The sequence below is a fragment of the Ovis canadensis genome, chromosome 3 (genome assembly GCF_042477335.2).
Source record: "Ovis canadensis isolate MfBH-ARS-UI-01 breed Bighorn chromosome 3, ARS-UI_OviCan_v2, whole genome shotgun sequence".
NCBI lineage: Eukaryota > Metazoa > Chordata > Mammalia > Artiodactyla > Bovidae > Ovis > Ovis canadensis.
The window spans coordinates 118,142,073-118,151,175 of NC_091247.1; the positions used below are offsets into that span (position 1 = coordinate 118,142,073).

The window sequence follows — 9,103 nt, forward strand, 5'->3', positions numbered from 1 at the left end:
TTCTTCTGTGTATTCTTGCCACCTTTTCTTGGTATCTCCTGCTTCTGTTAGGTCCATACTGTCCCTGTCCTTTATTGTGCCCACCTTTGCATGAAATGTTCCCTTGGCATCTCTCAGTTTCTTGGAGATCTCTAGTCTTTCCCACTCTGTTGTTTCTCCTGCTAATAGTGGCATCTGGCAGCCAAAAAAGTTATTTTAACAGTGGAGATTTCAAAAGGATAGATTTTAATTATATAGATAGATTTGTATGATTAAATATCACTCATAAAAACCTTAAATATCACTCGTAATAACCCACTCACCAATTCTGTGCATTCGTTTTACTCTTTAAAAAAAGGATGAATTTTTAAAATTGTAACAGATCACCTTAAAATACAATTCCAGTTTACAGTGCAATTTCCAAATGAGAAAATGGCAACTGAATGAACAATAATGAATTATTTGCTTTACTCCACATAAAATAAAGGATGTCATTCAAATACACATGAAATGAAGCAAATCGAGGTGATCTTATTACAGACTGTATTTTCATCAAATCACGAAGTCAAAATAGACTGAGAAAGATCCTGAAGGTCAAGACCTGACACCAGGGGCAATTGCCAATAAACTACACAAGGCAGTATAATGTGATGGCTAAAAGGTCAGGTTCTGATGTGAAAGGTCAGGTTAAACCTTGAATTCAAACCCTTTTGGCAAGTTCCACCACCTGCTACTTACCCTCCCTGTGACTCAGGGTTAGTTCAAATCCTGGCTCTCCAGCCTACCACTTAATCTCTCAGTGCGTGAGGTTTAAAAAGGGACAAGAAAATAGCCTGATTTGGGGGGAGGGGATCACAGTCAAGTGCGTATGCAAGTACCGGATACACAGTTAGTACTCACATTAGTTACCGTTATTATGATGACCAACCACTGCTACTAAGACACCTTCAGGAGCTATCGATCTCCCTCTGAATCTATCATGTTTTTAACAACCCTGAATCTAAAAGTTTCCTTTTTATTTGAAAAGTCTTCAAGTTCAAAAACTGTTTCCTCTTTTTTGATTTTTCCCCAGTCCTTTGTGAGTATGGAAGATGGTAGGTAACTGGCTTATTGTTTGAAGATTCAAGACTCTTTTTGGTCTTTTCATAATACAATTTGCTTTCAAATATTATACAAAGGACAGCCTACTTTATGAATTTAAACACTGAAAAGAGTTCACAAAGTATAATGGAATTTTGAGATTCATGACAGAATGCACAGCTACTAGAGCAAAAAGCTTAGAAAAGAAATGATGCAGGAGTCTGTAAGACTGCTCACAAAATACCGAATTCTAACCTAAGACACAGCAGAAAGAGGCTCTTCATGGTTCACAGTCACTCAGACCACTGAAAACATACAGATGATTTTTTCAGTAATTTTTTTTGTAATAGCAGGAAAATGTACTTTTTTGTTTGTTTGTTCACAACAGTGAACAGACAGATTGCATGACAGGCAAGCACAATTTCTTCAAAAACAAATTCTGTAAAGAAACCCTAAAGGCTCAGTAACACATATCCCTTAAAGCTTTACAAATTTAAGATATCTAACATTCCCTGTGGTTTGTAACATTAAGAAGTAATACAATTAAGCCTCATTTCCATCAGAAAACTTTGTGCTTGACTGAAAGAAAATTAAGTATCTAGAATTCAGATACTGGTAAACTTTAAGGTAACACAATGGGTCAATGCAAAGATAAGTAGATATCAGAGTCTGTGATAAATACATCAAAATATTTTTTAAAGCTCTAATGACAAAGAAATGTTTTAAGTAATGTAACGTTTGATTTCTCCTATCTGTTAGTACTGAAATAGGCTCTTTGGGGCGGGGGGCGGGGGTGGGGGGGGGGGGTTGGGTGTGTGTCAGGGAGAATGGATACATGTATCTGTATAGCTGAGTCCCTTTGCCGTTCACCTGAAACTACAGCAACACTGTTCGTCAATTAAAACCCAATACAAAACTTTCCAGTTTGGGGGTGGGGAGGGGAAATATTGAAATAGGCACTTTGACATACATTTTGTAATCTCAGTTCCCCAACAACCATGTGAATAAGGATTATTCTCCTCCTTTTACAAATGAGAAAGCTAACGCCCAGTGGTTTACCTAGCTTTCTTATATAAAGTGAAAGTCGCTCAGTAGTGTCTGATTCTTTGCAACCCCACGGACTATACAGTACGTGGAATTCTCCAAAGCAGAATACTGGAGTGGGTAGCTTTTCCCTTCTCCAGGGGATCTTCCCAACCCAGGGATCGAACCCAGGTCTCCTGCATTGTGGGCAGATTCTTGACCGGCTGAGCCACAAGGGAAGCCCGAGAATACGGGAGTGGGTAGCCTATCCCTTCTCCAGAGGATCTTCCAGACCCAGGAATTGAACCCTGGTCTCCTGCACTGCAGGCAGATTCCTTATCAACTGCACTATCAAGGAAGCCCCTAATTTCTTGTATAAAATGCAGTCAGAAATCCCATCAAGTTTTCCAACCTCCAGGTCAATGCTCCTGCTTTCACTCTACCATTGTCACTTCCAAAACTCAAGTACTCTAAATTTCAGCTCTTATAAAGCGTGTCAACACTTTTTATCAAGGAGAGGTAAACAGTTAGAAGGGAAGAAGAAAAATTCATGTTACCAAAAAAGACTCACTGTTGAAAGTTCCCCAGATGAAATGAGTTGCCTCCCTTCTTAGACACCTACAACATTTTTGTCACCTCCTTCCTTGTATCTAATCTGGATTATATTATCACACACTCCTCTTTGTTTTCTAGTCATATATCTGGAACCACTGGAGAAGGCAATGGCAACCCACTCCAGTCCTCTTGCCTGGAAAATCCTGTGGACGGAGGAGCCTGGTAGGCTTCAGTCCATGGGGTCTCAAAGAGTCAGACACGACTGAGCGACTTCACTTTTGCTTTTCACTTTCATGCATTGGATAAGGAAATGGCAACCCACTCCAGTGTTCTTGCCTGGAGAATCCCAGGGACGGGGGAGCCAGGTGGGCTGCTGTCTCTGGGGTCACACAGAGTTGGACACGACTGATGCAACTTAGCAGCAGCAGCAGCATCTGGAACCACATTTTTTCATTCAATAACTCTTAAGCATTTGGAACTTCAATGGTTCTTGCTATCATGGAGAGTTTACATTGTTTCCAGCTTTAACAACAAAAATTAACAAAGGGTAGAAGAGTATGATGTTTCAGGACAAGAACTCTTTCCTACAAGGTCTCTGAAGAAAGCTCTTTCCTTGCAAACTTGGTAACATTCTTCAGGGAGGAAAAATCCTATCAAGTGTTCCAGATGAGACCTTCAATTTCATGCCTTTAAGAGGATATATGAGGGGGTGAGGACCAAGCTGGAAGGAAGGATAGATCTAAAGTCTTTCAGAGGTTTCCAAAAGAAAATATTGACATGAAATCTTTACACATTAGTCCAGATAGCTCTATGTTCCAACCACAAGGAAACTCTACTTCAATTTTCCTGCACACAGCCACCTTCACTAATGAAGTACTCAGAGACTTAATTCAAGTTGCATTTATGTATTATTTGTAGGTCATATGCATAAGATAGGACCTTTTTAATTCCTCAATGCTCCAAGATCATTGCAATAAAAGTTTTCATCTTTGGATATTATGATGTAAATATTAAAATACAATACTTCAAGTATTATTAGGATAAAGATTTTCCAAAATAATATTAGAAAACTCCAAGTATCATTTCTTTATTTTGTCATTTCATGCTTCAATTCAAATGATCTGCTCTTGAAGGATTATTTATAAACCAAGTTTAAATGTTCTAAGGACACTCATTAGAGAAATTATGCAATTAATTCCTTAAAAAAGAGACGTTTTTATAATGCAAGCTTTGTAAAGTCATAACTTTACCACTTTTTTCTTAAAACTAAAGCATAATTCCATTAAACAGAGTTGTATTATTTGTTTTTTAACTATCTTTTATGGCTTTTTCAACTCAAAAGAAACCTCAAATCTAGATATTACCAAATTTATAGGTACCATAAATGCTTTGTAAGAAACATTGCCTCTAAAAGGTCATAATATTCTAACTGGAAAAAAAATCTGTGAAAAACCTTTTCACAGATCACAATTACAACAAATATTATGATTCAATAAAAGAGAAATAAACCATGATCATGTTTAATTAAACCAGCCCTTCTAAGCACCTGTGTACAATGTATTGTAGCTCAAACGGTTCACATGGAATTTGAACACAACTAAAGCTCCATAATTAAAGACCTAAAAAGTAGTTCTTATGTTTCATCTATTCCCTTTTCCATTACTTTGAACAGGCATGTTGCAGTCATTCCACACAGTTACTAATGAAAAAAGAAAAAAAAGGGGGGGGGGTAACATATTCTAAATTAGCTGTAATAGAGGACACTCTTCCTTCTCCAACCTGTTTCATAAAGCCAGCATGATCTGAACATTTTCACTGCAAAACAGGTTCAAGCAAGCACAGAAATTCACCCTAGTCTCTCCGCTTGATCAAGTTTAGATAACATTGGACGAGATAGAAGGAGGAAACCTAACAAAGAATTCACAATGTTTGGACTCTTAAGGGAGGCCAGAAAACAAAACAAAACTTTGAAATAATTATTTTTGAAAAGACCTATAGTGGCTCTAAGCTAAGTTTCAGAGAAAGTTAATTTAAAACGAATAACCCTACCATACACAGTGCAATGTAATACTACTTAGAAGTTATTTACATCTTCCAGCATCAGAAAGACAAAAACTTCATTAAATTGTTTAAAGTAAATATGCATATAACATCAGTCGGGTAAATTTCTCCATCTGTTTAAGTAGGTGGCTCATACAGTAAAGCGTCTGTCTACAATGCGAGAGACCGGGGTTCGATCCCTGGGTCGGGAAGATCCCCTGGAGAAGGAAATGGCAATCCACTCCAGTACTACTGCCTGGAAAATCCCATGGACAGAGCAGCCTGGTAGGCTACACTCCATGGGGTCGCAAAGAGTCGGACACGACTGAGCGACTTCACTTTCCTTTCCAAGTTAACCTATTGTTTCAGAAAGTATTTAGACAAAATTAAATTAGGTATGTTCCCCAATCGCAGATGTCTCTCATAAAGAGTGTCGAATGACTTTTGTGAATGGAAAATCTGCATATACTGTTGCTTCGGCTGGGCCGGTCTTGTGTGGATGGCTCAATGAACCAAAGGCAGGCTCTTTGTAAAGCTTCTTGGAACCCGATTCCATTCTCCAGAAAGGGATCAGACACAAACACTAAATTTAAAAGTACAGCAAAGGCTTCGCCTTCCTCCTACGCTACAAGAAGGCCACAGGAACTGAGGTTTAGAGGAACAACACCGTGGCGCTCGGCTCTCCCAGGGCGGGCGCGGTCTGCGGTGCGCGCCACAGCCCTCCTCCTGGGCTGTCACAGGAAAACGGGAGCCTCGCCTGAACTGCATCAAGAGACAAAGCGCCACTCTCCCCGGCGCCAGGGCTTCCGGAGAGACCCCTCCGTCCGCCCAAGCAAACTTCGGGCAGGGGCCGACTCTCGGGGCCGACCAAAAGACGGTACCGGCCCCCTGCCCCTGCTGCGGCTTTGTGAGGCTGCAGACGCATTCACCGTGGGCCCCAAAGCACTCCATCCTCTCCAGCCTTTGGAATGTCCCACTCCAAGAGTGGACACAGGGACCAAAGGAAGCCTCCCCGGCGCGGGGTGCCCGCAGTCCCCGCTGGCCCGAGCGCAGAACGCGCGAGGCAGGGGTGCCGCCGCCCGGAGGGTGCGGACAGAGACCCGCGCTACACTCACCGGTGCGGAGCCCCCGGAGAGGCGGGGCGCGGGCGGTCGGTTCCTGTGGGGCCCCGCACGCGTCCAGTCGGACCCCAACTTCTCTCGGCCGCAGTCGCCGGCGGCAGCTGGGGCACGAGCCCAGCCCAAGGGCGCTGCCTCGCGGCCGAGAAGGCAGTGCCCGCTCGGCCCGCGAAGAGGGCGGGAACGCCGGCCCTACGGTCTGCCAGCAGGGGCGGGCCCCCACCTCCCTCTGTCTGCGGGCTACCGGCAGCGGCTACCGCGCCGGCGACAGCTATCGCTGCAGCCGCTGGGGCTGCTACCACCGCCGCCCGCCCGGGAACGCGTCGCGGCCTGATGCTGTCATCGGCCGCGCCGCCGCCGCTCTGGGCCTCCGGAGCCGCCAAGCTCCTTCACAGTCGAGGACCCGCCCGGCCCCGCCCCCTGTTGTCGGGCTCGGTCACGCCCCCTTCCCGTCACGTGACGACGCGCGGAGGCGGTGACGAAGCGTCTCCAGCTGAGCGGGCGTCGGCCGCGCTGGAGTAACTGTCAACACCTGGTTCGGGCGGAGTCTTATCGCAGCTGAAAGCGCCTCTGGACATCCTGGGGCGGGCTCGGGAGGCGAACCCGCCCGCCCGCCCCGCGCCTGTTGAGGCGAGGCCTTTGGGACCGGTAGTGCAGGGCCCTGCCTAAACTGAGACTGTCCCGTAGAGCTCCCGGGTAGGACTCAGGGTCCCCCCACCTCCCCAGCCTGGGGCTTGCCCAAAGTTTTAGCCAAGCAAAGGGAAACAGAAAGCATCGTGGTGTCTGCCTTGGAAAGCAGTAACTACTTCTTCCTATTTCTAGTAGCACGTCAGCTGTGGCATTTAATGTACTGTTTTCTTCATTAGAGATTTTTATTTTTGAGGAGAGGATGGTGCATTTCTTTCATGCTGAGATGAAAATAGCTTAGCAAAGTTATTTTGGTTCCTAGTCCTGTTCGGGATCCTTCGTGCCAGTTTTACAATGTGTTAGGTTGGTGACTATTTTAAACAGATACACAGAAATTTGACGATTCGTTCCATTTTTTAAATAAAGCCTAATTCTTGATTTTTTTTCAGGTGCATTAATTTTTGGACATAACCTTTTGCCTTCTCTTTTAATCAGAATCCAGGGAACTCGCACCTCAACCCCGTAATGAGAGGAAGAGTAAAGTGTCAGTGACCAAAAGACGGTAACAAAAATAAGGGCTATAGAAAAGCGGAAGGATCATAATCAAATTCTTAACAATGAAGGCACATGAAAAGCTTTCACTAATAAGTAAACTCAGTTTGTAACTCATTTTTCCGTCTAACCCAGAACTAAGTTCTTTTCTTACGTGATTACGTTTTCTTAAGAGGTCAAAAAACATTCTGATCGGCTGAATACTTTGAAATGAATAAGCAGAAGAGTTTGGCCTATATAATCCTTATTACTAAAATATTTCATAGAAACTCTAAAAACATCATGGAATTTAAGACTCACCATTATTTCATGTTACCCAAGAAAGAAAAGAAACTTTGCCAATTAAACTGTGCTATGCCACTGATTTTTTAAAGATGCATCTTAAACTCGGAGATGTTAAAATGTGAAAAACAATGAGTCTTAGAATCTATGAGATATTATAATGAAGTGGTGTTCCAATGAGGAAAAGATTCTATAGGTTCTGTTCTGAAGTCTGAGAGATTGTAGTTGTGGTTCAACTCACACAATTTCATCAAAGCTAGTAATTTTGGAGTTTGTGAGCAGATTGAAGCCTGTCTTCTATTTTCTAGAGCAGGGGTTTTTGAACTGACTCAAAAGTCTATTTTACTTTTTAATGATAGGCTAGAATGGAATCTAAAAAGATCACAGTATATATATAACAAGGGCAAGGATTCTGAAACTTTTGTTTCTGTAGTGGAGGAGGGTGCCTATGACCTGTGTTATGATTTAAGCTGTATTTCTTATTCCGAGTTGCAGTCAGATAGATTTCAAAATCTATGGGCTATCCTGGTTGGCTCAGCAGTAAGAAATCAGCCTGCCAAGCTGGAGACATGGGTTCGATCCCCGGGTTGGGAGGAAGATCCCCTGGAGAAGAAAATGGCGACCCACTCCAGTATTCTTGCCTGGGAAATCCCAAGGACAGAGGAGCCTGGTGAGCTACAGTCCATGGGGTCACAAAGTGTAGGACACAATGACAAAACAACAAGATTTCAAAAAGAATGTTCCCAGAGCATAGATAAGATGCAAAATATACCATCTGGGCTCTTTGGCTTTTCCTTGACTTGGGGAACTGAGACTAAAGATTAGATGTAGGCAATGAATTGCCTTGTCTAGTCCTCTTCTGCCTCAACCCCACTTTCTTACACTGGCTGTTGAAAATAAAGTCATTTATTGAAGAAAAGAACTGTACTGGAATCAAGGAAGCTTAGGTTAATTAGACGTGGCTAGCTAAATTCAGTTCAGTCAGCTGCTCAGTCATGTCCGACTCTGCAGCTGCATGGACTGCAGCATGCCAGGCCTCCCTGTCCATCACCAACTACCGGAGTTCACTCAAACTCATGTCCATTGAGTCAGTGAGGCCATCCGACCATCTCATCCTCTTCTGTCCCCTTTTCCTCCTGCCTTCAGTCTTTCCCAGCATCAGGATCTTTTCAAATGAGTCAGTTCTTCCCATCAGGTGGCCAAAGTGTTGAGGTTTCTGCTTCAACATCAGTCCTTCCAATGATTATTCAGGACTGATTTCCTTTATGATTGACTGGTTGGATCTCCTTGCAGTCCAAGGGACTCTCAAGAGTCTCCTAGAACACCACAGTTCAAAAGCATCAATTCTTCAGCGCTCAGCTCTTTATAGTTCAGCTCTCACATCCATACATGACTACTGGAAAAACTATAGCTTTGACTAGCCAGACCTTTGTCAGCAAAGAAATGTCTCTACTTTTTAATATGCTGTCTAGGTTGGTCAAAACTTGTCTTCCAAGGAGCAAGTGTCTTCTAAATTCATGGGTGCAGTCACCATCTGCAGTGATTTTGGAGCCCCCCAAAATAAAGTCTCTCACTGTATCCATTGTTTCCCCATCTATTTGCAATGAAGTGATGGGACCAGATGCCATGATCTTAGTTTCCTGAATGTTGACTTTTAAGCCAACTTTTTCACTCTCCTCTTTCACTTTCATCCAGAGGCTCTTTAGTTCTTCTTTGCTTTCTGCCATAAGGATGGTGTCATCTGCATATCTGAGGTTCTTGATATTTCTCCCAGCAATCTTGGTTCCAGCTTGTCCTTCATCCAGTCCAGCATTTCTTATGCTGTACTCTGCATATAAGTTAAATAA

General features: G+C 43.2%; 1 protein-coding gene across 7 annotated transcripts in view; it reads right to left on the reverse strand.

Annotated features, from left to right (window-relative positions):
- OSBPL8 (oxysterol binding protein like 8) overlaps nucleotides 1–6,500 on the reverse strand; it is a 165,754-nt gene extending 159,254 nt beyond the window's left edge. For 5 of the 7 annotated variants that reach the window (XM_069584066.1, XM_069584064.1, XM_069584062.1 and 2 more), the window contains exon 1: nucleotides 5,793–6,249. The gene's annotated coding sequence lies outside the window, so the exon portion shown is untranslated. Of the gene's footprint in view, nucleotides 1–5,792 lie in introns of all 7 variants that reach the window. The other 2 variants (XM_069584065.1, XM_069584071.1) reach the window with 2 other exon arrangements.
- Nucleotides 6,501–9,103: the final 2,603 nt, after the last annotated feature.